The following is an 18,138-nucleotide window of genomic DNA, read 5'->3' as shown; positions in this document are numbered from 1 at the left end:
CCTCAAATTGAAACCTGTTAATTTTAAAATAAAATCTCCAACTTTCTTACGGAATCAAAATCAACGAAAATTTTAGAGAAGCTTTCTGACCGAGCTGCTGAAGAGGAAAACATCAGAAATCATGTGTGCCTCCTAGAGCTCGAATTGGCCGAACTCAAGGGGAAGGGGAGCTACGTCACCATCAACTTCTATCGAATAAAAATGATGCCAACGTGTAGAGGAGGATAATACGAACACTTTTACCGAATTAGATTTTTTATTGGAGTTACGGATCTCAAGAAATCGAATGCCTAAAGTTTACGTGCCATGGAATTTTCTTTCGTTTTCTCTAATAGTTTCTTTCTTCCTTTTCACAAGGAATGCTTCGGTAATGCATCATGCTTGAAGGAAAAAGAATGATTAATGATGATTAAGTGAATAAGTGACGTGTTGGTGGGTTAGGTGTCACTCAATAAGATTGCTGAGTCAGCGATTCAAGTTATAAATATCTTAAACGGATAATTATGAAAACTGGATATATTAAAACACAAGTAATAATATATACGAGTTACTAATATAAATGACATTAGCAAAAACAATAAAAGATATACGGTGAAGCATTAGCAAAGCTAAATTCACCAAAAAGTACCGATATTTACTCATATCGGCGGATATTGAGTTCGATAATAATATTGTTAACTAAACTATATTTTTAAATTAAAAATATTAATTACTCAAATTAAAATAGACATATAATTTTCATTACTTATAAATTACTAAAATTATAGTTTTAATTATGTAAAATATTTCATCATAATAAAAATATATATAAGAATATGAATTTGATTGAATTCAAACAGTTATAAAATTAATTTTATTACTTATACTAAAATAATTTCTAAAATAAGAAACTCAAATTTATGAAATAAATTAAAACTTATTTATATTTATATTTTTAAAAATGTGGGTCATTACATTCTACCCACCTTAAAACTACAAGCAACGTCAAAGATGAATACTAGAAAAATTTCAAGTGAACTAATAGGATCACAATGAGGCAAGGATATACATGAACGATCAAGTAAGTCTAAAAGAAGCATTCAAATCGTATTTTAAGGAAGGAATCCAAAACAAAGAATTCCAAGAAAAATAATGAAAGAAGGGATGACACCAAGTCACATAGCACGAATAGAGAGTATAAGTCGAATCGAATCCAACCCATAAAACGTAACTTCTAACGGAACCAGATCCCGTGATTCGCATAACATATTTTTTTCTATCTCATCTATGATAATCCATTAGTGTTCCCGTATACACAAATCATTAGTATTAAGTTGGCCAGACATAATACTATGAGAAATGCAATGGTCGACTAACAGCATTAGTCAATAGACAATCATGCATGTGAAAGTCAAACTCTTGTCATTAAGACAAGTCCTACCGCATGACAGACACTCAGAGTATGCAGTAAAGCATAATCAGTCCATTTCCATGGCTCTAACAGGAACGAACTGCTCTGATATCATAATATAACACCCTAACTTTTAGCACCTCATGATCGAACTAAAAGTCTGAGTGCTACTTACCTGTAAACCTTTTTATTTTGTACTATCTTTATTTAAAATCGGGCCTTTATGAATATGAACCAGAATCCTAATTAGAAAACAAAAAGTCTTCACTTTAAATCTTAATCACAAATATATATATATATATATATATATTCACATACCAATATAGACATAGACTTATTCCAAGATCCTCAAATACAAGTCCTATCCCTCTAAAATGCCAAATAGAACAATAAATGACGACAGAAAAATAAAATCTAAGATTAAAGCAAAATCCAGAAAATACGATTACATGTGTATAAAACTATGTGGATTAGTCGCGGCTCCTTGCCAAAGGCTTCCTGAACATGTCGCTAAAACAGAGGATCTGTAGGCGGGTGAGAACGTCGCCCTCGCATGTTTTCAGTAGGGATAGCGAATGCCGTAAAAATATACAGAATAATATACAAATAGTTAACTCATAACCCGAAAATAGTTTTCTTTATTAAACCCTTTAAATCCTTCTGAAGTCTTACCTAAAGCCATGTAAAACCCCTTCTTTAAATCACATTACTTAAAGAAAATCTCCGTCACATTAACAATTCCTCATTTCTTAAGAACATTATTCAATTATTACAATATCTAAATAAGCCAACATTGAAAATAATATACCTAAACCAAATCCACAAACATCAGCTCCTACCACATTGTTAAGTCCACAGCACAAGTAAAATGTACAATCATAAATAAACAAGACAAATAACCATAATCAAATGCAAATACGCAAACAATATGATGCATGCCTTTCCTCTGTAGGCCATGAGCTCGTGCGTCGGTTGTCTACCCGCAACCTAACGTTATTCGGAGCGAACCCCAAATATGGTTTCTTACTGTGTCAGCCAGGCACGATTATCATGAAGGGCGAACCCATGTCAATTAAGATATTTTGGCATCACGGTAGAAACGAGCTATCAGTTAAGTGAACATTCTCGCATTAGCAATCTCAGGATATCAGTTAGGCAGGAACTTTCGCATTAGAGTAAGGCGAACATTTCCGCATTAGCAACGTTAAGCTATCAGTCAGGCGGCACTTCCTCATTAACACTTTGGCACAAGACCTATTTAACATATACTTTTCAGGTATCTATATTATTCATTCTTTCTCATTTTTTCTCTTAATTATTTATTTCATTCATTAGTTCTTATTTCCTTTCTTTTTATTATGCTTCCACATCACCAATTACATATCCACACCTTCGCATCACCTACTTTATTAAACGTACCTCCGCATTATCGCTTAATTATACATACCTCCGCATAACCAAATAATCAATTACACCTTCACATCACCACCTATTCACTCATTTATCATAACCTTAAATCGAATAGTTTCTAAATAATCAAACTTCATAACATTTAATAAAAATTCTTTTTCTTAATATATCAATCTCAAATTATAACTTAAAACAAAATCTTCTATCAATAGATTAAACTTAAAACATAGTAATTTTCTTGGTAATTCGAAAATCAACCATTATGAACCCTAAATCCAATTTTCTTTTAAATAGTGCTTTAAGCAAAGCCACGGAGTTTTGTAAAAACTTCTGTAGTATTTTCTCTAAAATTTGGGCTTTGCCACCCTTCAAGGGTCCCAACCTAACCACATTTCAAACCATTTTCAAAACATTCCCAAGTAACAAATCATTTTCAATAATCACACCGTTCGAAATATTAAATAAGTTTTCAATAATGAAATCATTTTCTTTAAAGCTATGCCTCTTTCTATTTCAACAAAATTTAGCTCCCTTTAAAATCTTTTGCTATTAAAAGCAATGGAAAAATTTGCACGTTCATTCAAACATTACAAAACCTTCCGACCGTGTTCTTTTCACATTAATCATTAACCAAAACCACCTTTTTGTTTTTTTTTACAAGAACTCAGATAGAACCTTGCCTTAAGACTCGACATCACCACCCTTACAGGATCCCTCACTTCCATAACTTCTCGACAATTTACCAGCCTTCTATCAGTACTTTTCAAACATAAGGTTCTCAATAATAGACATATCATTCCAATCCTTGTAAAATCATCTATAAACTCTCAAAATTACTACTTCTAATTAAGAAATCAATTTCCATTCGCTCTCATAACCAAAAACTCAGCCATAAACACAACCAATCATTCGCAGCAAAAAATTCAAACACAATAACATTATAATTACTAACTTATTTGCAATTATTTACTATACTTTTGGGCATTCTTAAATTGAAAACTGTTAATTTTAAAATAAAGTATCCTACCTCCGTAAGGAATCAAAATGAACAAAAATTTCGAGAAGCTTTCTGACCGAGCTGCTAAAGAGGAAAATCTTAGAAATCGTCTGTGTCTCCTAGAGCTCCAATTGGCCAAACTCAAGGGGAAGGGGAGCTACATCACCATCAACTTCTATCGAATAAAAATGATGCCAATGTGTAGAGGAGGAGAGTACGGACATTTTAAACTTATTAGATTTTTTATTGAAGTTATGGATCTCAAGAAATCGAACGTCAAAAGTTTACGTGCCATGGAATTCTCTTTCTTTTTCTCTCACGGTTTCTTTCTTCCTTTTCACAAGGAATGCTTTGGTCATGCATCATGCATGAAGGTAAAAGAATGATTAATGATGATTAAGTGAATAAGTGATATGTTGGTGGGTTAGATGTCACTTAATAACATTGCTGAGTCAGTGATTCAAGTTATAAATATCTTAAACGGATAATTATAAAAACTAGATATATTAAAACACAAGTAATAATATATACGAGTTACTAATATAAATGACATTAGAAACATAACGATAAAAGATATACGGTGAAGCATTAGCAAAGCCAAATTCACCAAAAAGTTACCGTGTTAATAGTGGACAGTTTAACGGTGTACTTATGCGCTTTCAAAGTAAATATTTTAACGTGCTTATTTTAAATGGACAGTCCATCTTTCCTATTATTTAAAATAAACAGTTTATCTTTTCTATTATTTGAAAGATTTTATTTTTAAGAGCTTGGTCTAATTTAAATCATTAATATTTTATATTATTTTCAAAAAATATATTTAATTATTTATAATACATATATCTCGTATACAGTGTAAACGAGATACGTGCAAAATTATCTCGTTTACAATGTAAATGAAATAAAAGAAAGGTATTTATTTCGGTAAATATTTTTTTTAAATTATTTATTTCAATAATTATTATAATTAATTTATTTATTAAAATAAAAAATCGTAACATAAGGTCTGTTCCTGTATGGATACCTAGAGGGGAGCTTGGCTACTGAGAATCGGTACCGTGTTGTTATCTTTGATGCCGATCTATGAGCCTTGGGATAGTTTGAGCTTTCTGCCTGGGGAGATGTCCAATCGTACAGAGTGTGGAAAAAGGGGGGGGGGGGAGTGTACCTGCAAAGGCACTCCGAAACTTAAGTTAGTATTGAGAATTCAATGTGTCTTTAGGATAGAAGATCATACCTTTTATAGATAAGAGTACAAAGGTCAGTTACATTCCTATTTTATTATCTGAATTGAAGAGCAGTAATAAGGGTGTAATGGGTGATGATATCTGATCGGACGTTTTGAATGTAGGATGTAGTCCGTTGAGCTTGTATATATCGCTGAGCTATAACATAAGTTTGCGGAGTTATGACTCATAATGTCGTGTTATTACGTTGGATTTGTAATGGCTGGATCATAGCCCCTAAGCTTAGCCTGGGAATATGTTTAATGAAGCAGGTTGAGCTTTTAATGAGTTATAAGTCGTCTATTGAGTAAGGATGTAGCTTGGCAAATGGGTTGCCCTGGGAGCCCCCAGTTCAAGTTGCTTTATTAAACAGTTATTGTGACTAAGCAGTGATATGATTAGGACAGAAAAAGAAGTAAATGCACGTTTAATGAACGTGCGTGTTTCCAATGTAGGCTCATGGTTTTTGATGTAACTGATGTCATAGGGGGCAGTGGAATCAAGAGTGTGTTTAAATGTGTTAATTAAAACACTTTGGAATCCTGAAGGTTTGCTTCTTGCTGCATTACTCTTTGAGATATTTTGAAGGGAAAAAATGAATAAAAGAGGTATGCTCTAATCTTTTTTTGTTTGAACTTCTGTATTTTCTACTCTGTCTTTCAATTTCTTTGTTCTGCTTCTTCTTCAATCGTTGTTTTCCAATGGGATTCGTGAAAGAGAAGAAAGAGAAGATAAATTGGTCTTATGATTGGGTAAATGAGGATGTGAGGAAACGTGTGTCTCTGTTTGTGGATGAAGGAGCAGTAAAGGAAATAGACAAGGGTAAGATTGTAAGGGGTGGTTCAGGAGTTTGATTGGAGCTATTCTCGTGCTCTGAGAGTGACAGGGTGTTTCACAGAGGTGAGGGCTTTGAATAGTTTTTTATGTATAGTTGTGTGTTAGAGGAGTTGAGGGTGAAGCTCTTTAGTAGTTTCCAGTGTCAGGTATTGAAGTTGTTAAATTGTGCGCCGTCTCGACTGCATCCCACTGGTTGGGCCTTTCTTCATGCTTTTGAAGTTCTAATGAAATTTTTGGAAGAAATTCCATTAGTAGAGCTATTTTTCTCTGTTTTTCAGGCAAAGGGTGTCTGGAAAGGTGGTTGGGTGAACCTGAACAGTTCGCCAAGGTTTGGAATATTTAATCTTTATAAATCGTCCTTTAAGAACTTCAAAGAAATGTATATTAAGGTGAGTAATTTGGAGGGTGACTTTCCGTTCTATGTAGATGAGCATTTGGGGAAAAAATTTCCTCTTTGGTGGTGTTCGGAGCCTCAAAATATTTTGGGGCCTAAAATAATAACCCCGAGGGATGAATGCATAATTGAGTATTTGGCTGAGGTCATTGATCAGAAAGAGTTGATTTCTGTATACGATCTGCTGCAATGGGACAAGGATAGGGCGGCCATTATAGATTATTTGGGTAAGGATTTTAATTGGGTTAGTGTATCGTTGTTGATATTTGTGACAAATGTTTAATTTTTTTTTGCTTTGCTGGTGGTAAGTATCCCGGTGTATCTACCATGAGTCTAAGGGCTCAGGTGAAGAGTAAGGTTCTTGACAAAGAGGGATCTTCATCAAAAGTGGAGAAGGTCGATATTAGCGAAATTGATCAACCAAGGCCGAGGAGGAAAAAAGTAATTTTAAAAAGGAAGAAAACTGACATGGTGGATTTATCAGAAGATTCTGATGATGAGGTAGAAGTTCCAATAGAAGAAGTACAAAAGTTTTATGATAATTAGAAAAAATTTCATGATGTTGTTGAACAGAGTGAAGGTTCCTCTCTCTTGGGGGAAGGATTATCCCTTTATGATTATTGTTGATAAAGTTTGTCAGACCCCTGTTGATGTTATCTTGGCTGACGAGGTGGAGGATGTGGCGATTGACCAGTATATGTAGGTAATGTGTACTATTTGATTGTTTTGTTTGATATAGTTATAGGTGGCCATGTTAATGATCGTTGGTTTTTCATTAGGTTGTTGGTCTACGGCTTGCCAGTTTGGGACATAGCCGAGAGAAGAAACATCTGAAAGCTGCAAAGGAAGAAATGCTAGGGTTGCCGAGGTTTAAGCGAAGCTGGCTAAGGTAGAAAAGGAATTGAAATTGACAAAAGAAAACTATGCGAAGGAAGTGGAGGACATTAAGAAAAAAGAAGCAGATCTCTCTAGTATGAGTGCTCGTGTTATTGAGGTGACGAGTCAGTTGAAGGAGATGGAGAAGAGTAGACAAGGGGAGATTCTGGATTCGTTTATTGAAGGTTTTGATAGAGCTTCCATTCAGGCAAAGTTTCTTGCTTCTGAAGCGAACTTTTCTCAGATGGATCCAGGAAAGATAGTTCAGGATGGGGTCATGGTGGAGGATGATGGTGCTGTTGAGCAGGGAGATGAAAATGTTGAACAGTAGTTCATTTATTTATTTTTGATTAATTTAAGTTGTAGTAGTTGTTGAACTGATTTGGTCCTTTGTGGGCTTTTGACTATTTTGATATATGCCTTTTCTAGGAGGCAATTAGGTAACTGGGTATTTTTGAAAGCTAATGTGCATTCAATTTCAATGTCGGAAAGTAGTTTGGTACGATTATATGGATGTGTATTGATATCGCAATATTTGGATTTGAATTGTTGAAAAAGATTCATCCATCGTTAATTGGGGAGGTAGATTACTATTTTTCTGACTTTACCAGAAATAGTAGGGTAAACCTTATTAGCGATATCTGAGAGAGATATAGCAGTATATATCGGTTTGTTTGATATGATCGGCAAGTTGTTATATGATCGGTTAAGTCCAAGAATTCGGATTTGGAATTTATTTGAGCGATCCGTAAGGTCTGGTTAATCTGATTTCGAACAGTGTTCGAGTATTTGTTAGATCGGCAGTTTCCATTTGATCGGATTTGGAAAAAGTTCCATTAAGTTGTTTCATCGGCAAGTTCAGATTGATCAGTTTCGGAGTATAGTTTGGCATAGTAATAGCTGATTTTGTGTGATGGGTAACCCCTGACGGGTTTGATTTTGAATAAAGGTAGGCCAGCTTCGTTAAAACTTCTCCAAGCAAAACCCGTTTTTGGGAAAAATCTTGGCAGTAGGAAAAAGAGTACTCGCCTATCCCTAGCTTTTAATTGTAGTATAACTTTAAAGATGATACATTCCAAGTGTTAGGTATAATGTTACCATCAACGGTTTGTAATCCATAGGCTCCGTTGCCGATGACATCAATAATTCGGAAAGGGCCCTCCCAGTTAGCTGCTAGTTTGCCATGGCCTGATGGTTTTCTAGCCTGTTCGGTTGTTCTGAGCACAAGGTCGTTTACTTGAAAAGACCTTGGTTGAAGTCTTTGATTGTATCGTCGAGCTATATGCTGTTGCATAGCTCGGTGTTTGATTGCTGTTGAAGATAGGACTTCTTCAAGGAGATCCAGTTTGGATTGTTGAGCTTTATCTCTTGTAGTATGGTTGGCCATTTGGGTGCGTAGTGAGGCTTGAGAGATCTCCACAGGGATCATTGCGTCGGAGCCGTATACTAGGCAAAAACGTGTTTCCTTTGTTGTTGAGTGGATGGTGGTATTATATCCCCATATGATCTCTGGAATGAGTTCGGCCCAAAGCCCTTTGGCATTGTCGAGTTTCTTCCGTAAGGCATGGAGGATGACTTTATTCGTGGCTTCTGCTAGTCCATTTGTTTGTGGGTGCTCTACCGATGAGAAATGCTGTTTGACTTTTAAGTTCTACAAAAAGGAGGTGAATTTGTGATCGACAAACTGGTGGCCATTATCAGTGATAATGTGCTGAGGTATGCCGAATCTACAAATAATATGTTTCCATACAAAGGAAATCATTTGTTGTGAGGTGATCTTTGCTAAGGGTTGTGCCTCTATCCAGTTTGAAAAGTAATCGATTGCAACTATTAAAAATTCTACCTGTCCGGCCACTAAGGGGAAAGGACTGAGGATGTCAAGCCCCTATTGGTTGAGCAGCCAACTTACCTCGGAACAATGTAGGAGTTTGGCTGGAAGGTGTGTGATCGGACTGTGTTTCTGGCAGTTGTCACAGCTTTTGACTTTTGTTTTACAATCTTGTTGCAATGTCGGCCAATAAAAACCAGCTCGGAGGATTTTGGAAGACAGGCTTTTGGCTCCGAGGTGTGTACCACAAATACCTTCGTGTGCCTCGGCTAGTGCAAGTTCTGCTTCTGATCTGCAAAGACTTTTTATTAAAGGATGAGAGAATCCACGTTTATATAAGAAGTTGTTATATATAGTAAAAAACGAAGATTGTTGATAGAAGTGCCGAATGTTTTCGACTTTGCCTGGCAAGATCCCTGTCCGAAGATAGTTTATGAATGGTGTTCTCCAATCTACACCCTACGTGACACTTAGAACTTCTGTTACTTGTATACTGGGTTGAATTAACGTGGATTGTTGAAGGGAGGATGATAAACCCCAATTTTGTTGTTTATCTTGTGCTTAATTTGGGAGATTTTATCAACTTATCTCATATTTATTCAATGAAATAGCATGGTTTTGTAATTCTTCCTAAATTTGTGCTTAAGTGTGAAAACATGCTTTTTTTAGGCCTTAAAATAGCTAAATTTAATTCACTTTAATTCCATTCGATGCCTTGATGTGTTTGTTGAGTGATTTCAGGTTCATAAGGTAAGTATTGGATGGAAGAAGTGAAGAAGAAAGCATGCAAAGTGGAGAATTCATGAAGAAATGAGCATTTGGAGAATTGAGGGCCACACGCACGTGTCACACACGCGTACGCGTGAGGAGGATTTTGGCCAATGACGCGCAAGTGTCACCCACGTGCATGTGTGATGCTGATCACGTGACTTCATTAAAGTGAATTCGCTGGGGGAGATTTCGGAGCTTTCCAGGCCCAAATCCAACTCGTTTCTAAGGGTATTTCATGCAGAATTCAAGCTTGGACAAAGGGGAGCACTTAGTTGTAGGTTAGCATCATATAGGTTAGTTTTCTAGAGAGAGAAGCTCCTTCTTCTCTCTAGAATTAGGGTTCTTAGGTCAATTACATTCTAGATCTAGGTTTAATTTCTTGTGTTCATCTTGTTTTCTTTACAATTTCTTGTTCTTACATCTTTGTTCTTCTTAGTTTTCTTGTTCATTTCCCCTTTTAGCCTCTTTTATGTTTATGAACACTCTTGTTGGATTTGGACTTCCTTTTTATGCAATTGATGTTTTATGTTCCTTTATTGTTCAATTGAGTTGTTGTTATTATTTTCTTGCAATTGGGTAGTTGTAGATTTATTATTCTTGCAATTTACTATGTTTCCCTTTAGGCCTTCCAAATGTTTGACAAATGCTTGGTTAGATGTTAGAGTAGCTTTTTGAGCATTCTTGGCTTGGAAAGAGGAATTAGGCAATCTTAAGTCATGAATACCCAACTTATGTTGGTGATCTAGAGTTGTTAGTTAATATTATTTCCATTGACTCTAATCTCTTGCTAATTCAATTAGTGAGTTGATTAGGACTTTTGGATTGAGTTTAACTAGTCTTATTTGACTTTCTCTCATGGAAGATAACTTTACACCTTCTTCCAACATTGGAGATGACGAAATAAGATAAATTCTTGTTAATCATTATGATTAGTGACTAGGATAGAAAGCCTATATTCTCAATCCTTGCCATGAATGTCTCTCTTTATTAATTGCTTTCTTTAATTGTTTTCCTTACTTTTCTTGTCAATTATTTTCTTGCCCCTTTTATCAATCAAACCCCCTTGTTCCTTCATAGCCAATAATTGATCACTTCATTGTAATTCCTTGTGAGACAACCCGAGGTTTAAATACTTCGGTTAATTTTCATTGGGGTTTGTACTTGTGACAACCAAACAATTAAAATTTTATTTGAGTATTGTTAGTTGGTTGGGAACTATACTATCAACAGAAATTATTTTGTGTGAAATTCCTAACCGACGAAAATTCTTGCATTAGAGGGTTTATTTGTTTAAGTGCTGGCGAGTTTAGATAGGATGTCAGCTCGGTTATTGTCCTCCCGATGTATATGTTCAATGTCACATTTATGAAATTTTGAAAGTAATGTTTGAACAATTGCAAGGTATTTTGATAATAAAGGATCCTTCACCTGGTATAGCTCGTTTACCTGCTGAATGATGAGCAGGGAGTCACAATATACCTTAAGTTTGGCAATGTTGATATCGACAGCGAGTTTGAGCCTGGCAATAAGAGCTTCATACTCGCTCTGGTTGTTACATGCCTTGAATGAAAAGTTTAGCAATTGTTCGATCACGTTACCATTTCCATCGTCTAGTATGATTCCAGATCTGCACCCTTGTGGGTTAGAGGAGCCATCCACATATAAAGACCATTGGGTTGAATCTTCGGTTGCATCTGGGACTGTGAATTCGGCATTAAAATAAGCCAAGAATTGAGACTTGATCGATGATCGTCCTTGGTATCTTATATCAAATTCTGAAAGTTCTACCGACCATTTTACTAGTCAGCCAGCTAGTTATGGTTTTTGAAGGACTTGTCATAGGGGTTGATCTGTTCGGACATAGATGACATGACTTTGGAAGTATGGTCAAAGTCTTCGTGTCGAGAAAACCAAAGCCAAAGCTAGCTTCTCAATGCTCGGATAACAAAGTTCTGCGTTCTGTAGTGTTTTGCTGGTGAAATAGATCGGCAAGTGCTGCATTTGCCTTTCTGCAATAAGAGTGGAGCTTACAGCCCAGTTAGTCACAGATAAATATAAAAATAGTCGTTCCCCTTGAAGGGGTGTTTATAAAATTGGTGGTTTTGAAAGAGTTTCTTTGATGGTTGTGAATACTTGTTCACATTCATCGGTCCATTGGAAATCCTTTTTCTTTTTTAAAGTTTGGAAAAAACAAGAAGATTTAGAAGTTAGGCAAGGTAAGAATCGAGAGAGTGTGGCAAGTCTTCCTGTTAGCTGTTGGACTTCTTTGATAGTTTCTGGGCTCTTCATATCCAAAACAGCTCGGCATTTTTCTGGATTTGCTTCAATACCTCAGCTGGTGAGCATAAAACGCACTTCTCGGGGTTTAACCTCATGTTGTATTTTCGAATCTGTCCGAAGATTTCTGTGAGGTCATTAAGGTGGTTGTTACCGGTCTTCGTTTTGTTGACCATATCGTCAATGTAGACTTCAATGTTCCTGCTGATCTGTTGGGCGAATACTTTGTCCATTAGTCGTTGATATGTTGCACCTGTATTCTTAAGTCCAAATGGCATGACTTTATAACAGTAGTTTCCATATTCAGTAATAAAAGCGGTCTTACTTTGATCAAATGGATGCATTGGATCTGGTTGTAGCCAGAGTATGCATCCATAAGCTAAGTTTTTCATAACCGGAAGCATTATCAACTAAAGAATCAATAGATGGTAAGGGATAAGAGTCTTTTAGGCATGCTTTGTTGAGTTCAGTGAAATCAACACACATGTGCCATTTACCGTTGTGCTTTTTTACCATGACGACATTTGCCAACCATGTCGTGAACCTGATTTCCTGAATGAAGCTGGCTTTGATGAGCTTTTTATTTTCCTCCAGAGAGGCTTGTTTTCGATCATGGCCGTGGTTTCACTTTTTCTGAGCTATAGGTCGGACAGACAGATCCAATGCCAGTTTGTGGGATATGATGGATGGGCCAATGCCTGGCATATTAGCTGGGGTCCAAGCAAATAAGTCGGCATTTTGTTGTAGGAATGCTTGGAATAAGGCCTTTTCTTCTGAGCTTAGTGTGGATCTGACGTAAGTGAACTTTTCCGAGCTATCTGCAAAATAGATTTTATGCAAGTCCTCGGTCGGGGTTGGTCGTTCAAGGATTCCTGCCCTGGGATCAAGGTCGGCCAGGACTGATAGCTCGTCTTGGTTGCTGATGTTGTGCACGTGAGCTTGTATGCATTGGTTAGGTCTTTTAAAACTGGTTTTGTAGCATTCTCTGGCCTCTCGGGCATCACTGTGAATAGTTGCAATTGTATTGTCCTGCAAAGGGAACTTAACACAAAGATGAATTCTAGAAACAATAGCACCGAACCTATTTAAGAAAGAGCAGCCAAGTATGGAATTGTAAGGACTAAAACAGTCAATTACTAAGTAGTGAATATCTGAAGTTTTTGATAAGGGAACCTAACCGAGTGTGGTTTGGAACCACACAGAGCCCATAACTGGGACCCTCTCACTTGAGAAACCGACCAGGTGATGAGCGGATAATTTGTACGCTTTTTGGCATTGTTTTTAGTATGTTTTTGGTAGTTTTAGTTGAGTTCTTAGTATATTTTTATTAGTTTTTAGTTAAAATTCACTTTTCTGGACTTTACTATGAGTTTGTGTGTTTTTCTGTGATTTCAGGTATTTTCTGGCTGAAATTGAGGGATCTGAGCAAAAATCTGATTTAGAGGCTGAAAAGGACTGCAGATGCTGTTGGATTCTGACCTCCCTGCATTCGAAGTGGATTTTCTGGAGTTACAGAAGCCCAATTGGCGCGCTCTCAACGGAGTTGGAAAGTAGACATCCTGGGCTTTCCAGCAATATATGATAGTCCATACTTTGCCCAAGATTTGATGGCCCAAACCGGCGTTCAAAGTCACCTCAAGAAATTCCAGCGTTAAACGCCGGAACTGGCACCAAAATGGGAGTTAAACGCCCAAACTGGAATAAAAGCTGGCGTTTAACTCCAAGAAGAGTCTCTACACGAAAATGCTTCATTGCTCAGCCCAAGCACACACCAAGTGGGCCCGGAAGTGGATTTTTATGTCATTTACTCACCTCTGTACACCCTAGGTTACTAGTTCTCTATAAGTAGGACCTTTTACTATTGTATTTTCATCTTTTGATCATGTTTTGATGATTGAACCCTCTTTGGGAGGCTGGCCATTCGGCCATGCCTAGACCTTGTTCTTATGTATTTTCAACGGTGGAGTTTCTACACACCATAGATTAAGGTGTGGAGCTCTGCTGTACCTCGAGTATTAATGCAATTACTATTGTTCTTCTATTCAATTCCGCTTGTTCTTTGTCCAAGATATCACTTGTTCTTCAACTTGATGAATGTGATGATCCGTGACACTCATCATCATTCTCACCTATGAACAAGGTGACTGACAACCATTCTTGTTCTACAAGCATTCGAGGCCCTAGTGTTTATCTCTTGGATTTCTGATTGCATGATGCATGGTTGATCGCCTGACAACCGAGTGCTCGCCTGACAAACGAGCCAGCCATTCCGTGATATCAGAGTCTTCGTGGTATAGGCAAGAACTGATGGCGGCATTCAAGAGAATCCGGAAGGTCTAACCTTGTCTGTGGTATTCTGAGTAGGATTCAATGATTGAATGACTGTGACGTGCTTCAAACTCCTGAGGGCGGGGCGTTAGTGACAGACGCAAAAGAATCACTGGATTCTATTCCGGCCTGATTGAGAACCGACAGATGGATAGCCTATGCTGTGATAGAGCATCAGGAACGTATTTCCAATGAGAGGATGGGAGGTAGCCACTGACAACGGTGAAACCCTACACGAGCTTGCCATGGAAAGGAGGAAGAAGGATTGGATGAAGACAGTAAGAAAGAAGAGAGACGGAAGGGAAGGCATCTTCATACGCTTATCTGAAGCTCCCACCAATGATATGCATAAGTATCTCTATCTTTATCTTATTGCTTTATTCGTTTACCACTATACCCATTTGAGTCTGCCTGACTGAGATTTACAAGGTGACCATAGCTTGCTTCATACCACCAATCTCCGTGGGATTGACCCTTACTCGCGTAAGGTTTATTACTTGGACGACCCAGTGCACTTGCTGGTTAGTTGTGCGAAGTTGTGTTTATGCCATGGTATTGAGCACCAAGTCTTTGGAGCCATTACTAGGGATTGTTTATGTTTTGAAAAGTAGTGATCACAATTTCGTGCACCAAGTTTTTGGCGCCGTTGCCGGGGATTGTTCTTGTGTATGGACAACTGACGGTTCATCTTGTTGCTTAGATTAGGCATTTATTTTTTTTTTTCGAAATTCTTGAAGATGAATTCTAGAGTTTCATGATGATTTGTTGAAATCTGGCTGGCTGTAAAGCCATGTCTAATTTCATTGAACCGAGGTTTCAACTTATCATCACAAGAGCTTGTAATCTTGCTTTTGGAGCAATGATTTGCTAAGACTTGGCTGGCCTTTGGCCATATCTAGTGTTTTGGACCGAAGCTTTCTTTGAAAGCTTGGCTGGCTGTGAAGCCATGTCTAATTCCTGGACCGAAGTCTTAGACTAGCATTGCACTGATTCCTGGAATTCTCATTAAGAATTTTGATATCTTTTTCCATTTAAATTTCGAAAACCACACAAAAAAATTCACAAAAATCATAAAAACCAAAAATATTTGATGTTTCTTGCTTGAGTCTAGTGTCTCATCTTAAGTTTGGTGTCAATTGCATACATTCATTCATGTGTCTTAAGGATCTTCAAGTAATTCTTGATGATTTCTTACTCTGATCTTTGAATTCTTTTTGACTTGAGTGTTTGTGTGTCTCATATAGTGTCAGTAGTATACAAACTGCTAAGTTTGGTGTCTTGCATGCATTGTTATTTGATTTTAGTCACATTTTGATTATTCTTTATTATTAAAAATCCAAAAATATTTTCAATTTGTGTCTTTTCAAGTCAATAATACAGAGAATTGAAGATTCAGAACATACTGCAGAGGAATTATACAGAAAAAGCTGGGCATTCAAAAATGCCTAGTAAAGAAGACAGACTGGCGTTTAAACGCCAGCCAGGGTACCTGGTTGGGCGTTTAACGCCCAAAAAGGGTGCATTTTGGGCGTTAAACGCCAGAATGTATACCATTCTGGGCGTTTAACGCCAGGATGGTGCTAGGGGGAAGATTTTGTTTTCAAATCAATTTTTTTTTAGTTTTTCAAAATCAAATCTTTTCCAAATCATATCTTTTTAATCAAATGTTTTCAAAATCAATTTCTTTCCTTTTTCAAAGATACTTACTAACAATTAATGATTTGATTGAACATCTCAAATTTGTTGCCTTTTCTGTTGAGAAAGGTTTAATGTTTGAATCATATCTTTTCTTGTTAGGCAAGTCATTAATTTTCAAAATCAAATCTTTTAAAAATTGTTTTCAAAACATATCTTTTAAAATTGTTTTCTAATCAAATCTTTTCAATCATGTCCTTTTAATCACATCTTTTTCAAAATAAGTTTTCAATCAAATCTTTCTAACTTCTAATTTCAAAATTTTTTTTCAAAAATCACTTGATTTCTTTCTTACTTTTATTTTCGAAAATCAATTAGTGTTTTTCAAAAAATGTTTTCAAAATATTTTAATTAATTTTCGAAAAATTACTTCCCTCCTTCTCACATCCTTCTATTTATGGAGTACCACTCCTTCTCAATGCACAATTCGAACCTTATCTAATTAAAGTTCGAATTCTTCTTCTCCTTCTTCTTTCTATTTCTCTTTTCCTCTGACACCTCAAGGAATCTCTATACTGTGACATAGAGGATTCCACATTTTCTTGTTCTCTTCTCTTTCATATGAGCAGGAGCAGAGACAAAGGCATTCTTGTTGAAGCTGACCCTGAACCCGAAAGGACCTTGAAGAGAAAGCTAAGAGAAGCCAAAGCACAACTCTCTTTAGAGGACCTGACCGAATTCTTCAAAGAAGAAGAAGACATGGCAGCCGAAAACAACAATAATGCAAACAATGCAAGGAAGGTGCTGGGTGACTTTACTACACCTACTCCCGACTTCTATGGGAGAAGCATCTCTATCCCTGCCATTGGAGCAAACAACTTTGAGCTTAAACCTCAATTAGTTTCTCTAATGCAACAGAATTGCAAGTTCCATGGACTTCCAATGGAAGATCCTCATCAGTTCTTAGCTGAATTCTTGCAAATCTGTGACACAGTCAAGACTAATGGGGTAGACCCTGAGGTCTATAGACTGATGCTATTCCCTTTTGCTGTAAGAGACAGAGCTAGAATATGGTTGGACTCTCAACCTAAAGAAAGCCTGGACTCTTGGGAAAAGCTAGTCAATGCCTTCTTGGAGAAGTTCTTTCCACCACAAAGATGGAGTAAGCTTAGAGTGGAAGTCCAAACCTTCAGACAGAAGGATGGAGAATCCCTCTATGAAGCTTGGGAAAGATACAAACAATTAATCAGAAAATGTCCTTCTGACATGCTTTCTGAATGGAGCATCATAGGTATTTTCTATGATGGTCTCTCTGAACTATCTAAGATGTCCTTGGATAGCTCTGCTGGAGGATCTCTTCATCTAAAGAAGATGCCTACAGAAGCTCAAGAGCTCATTGAAATGGTTGCAAATAACCAATTCATGTACACTTCTGAGAGAAATCCTGTGAACAATGGGACAAGTCAGAAGAAAGGAGTTCTTGAGATTGATACTCTGAACGCCATTTTGGCTCAGAATAAAATATTGACTCAACAAGTCAATTTGATTTCTCAAAGTCTGTCTGGAATGCAAAATGCACCAAGTAGCACTAAGGATGCTTCATCTGAGGAAGAAGCTTATGATCCTGAGAACCCTTCAATGGAAGAGGTGAATTACCTAGGAGAACCCTATGGTAACACCTATAATTCTTCATGGAGAAATCACCCAAATCTCTCATGGAAGAATCAAGAGAGACCTCAACAAGGTTTCAATAATAATGGTGGAAGAAACAGGTTTAACAATGGCAAACCTTTTCCATCATCTTCTCAGCAACAGACAGAGAATCCTAAGCAGAACCCCTCTGACTTAGCAACCATGGTCTCTGATCTAATTAAAACCACTCAAAGTTTCATGAATGAAACAAGGTCCTCCATTAGAAATTTGGAGGCACAAGTGGGACAGCTGAGCAAGAAAGTTACTGAACTCCCTCCAAGTACTCTTCCAAGCAACACAGAAGAAAATCCAAAAGGAGAGTGCAAAGCCATCAATATGGCCGAATTTGGAGAGGAAGGGGAGGAAGTGAACGCCACTGAGGAAGACCTCAATGGGCGTACACTAGCCTCCAATGAGTTCCCCAATGAGGAACCATGGGAATCTGGGCCTCAAAATGAGACCATAGAGATTCCATTG

At 37.0% G+C, this 18,138-nt stretch overlaps 1 non-coding gene across 1 annotated transcript; it reads right to left on the bottom strand.

Annotated features, from left to right (window-relative positions):
* Nucleotides 1-17,133: 17,133 nt before the first annotated feature.
* LOC130942830 (small nucleolar RNA R71) lies at nucleotides 17,134-17,241 on the bottom strand. Its single transcript, XR_009071379.1, has one exon. It is a non-coding gene; the product is annotated as a small nucleolar RNA R71 (small nucleolar RNA).
* Between the last annotated feature and the right edge of the window lie 897 nt (nucleotides 17,242-18,138).

This window comes from Arachis stenosperma, chromosome 7 (genome assembly GCF_014773155.1).
Source record: "Arachis stenosperma cultivar V10309 chromosome 7, arast.V10309.gnm1.PFL2, whole genome shotgun sequence".
Taxonomy (NCBI): domain Eukaryota; kingdom Viridiplantae; phylum Streptophyta; class Magnoliopsida; order Fabales; family Fabaceae; genus Arachis; species Arachis stenosperma.
This window is presented reverse-complemented; position numbering and strand designations above follow the sequence as displayed.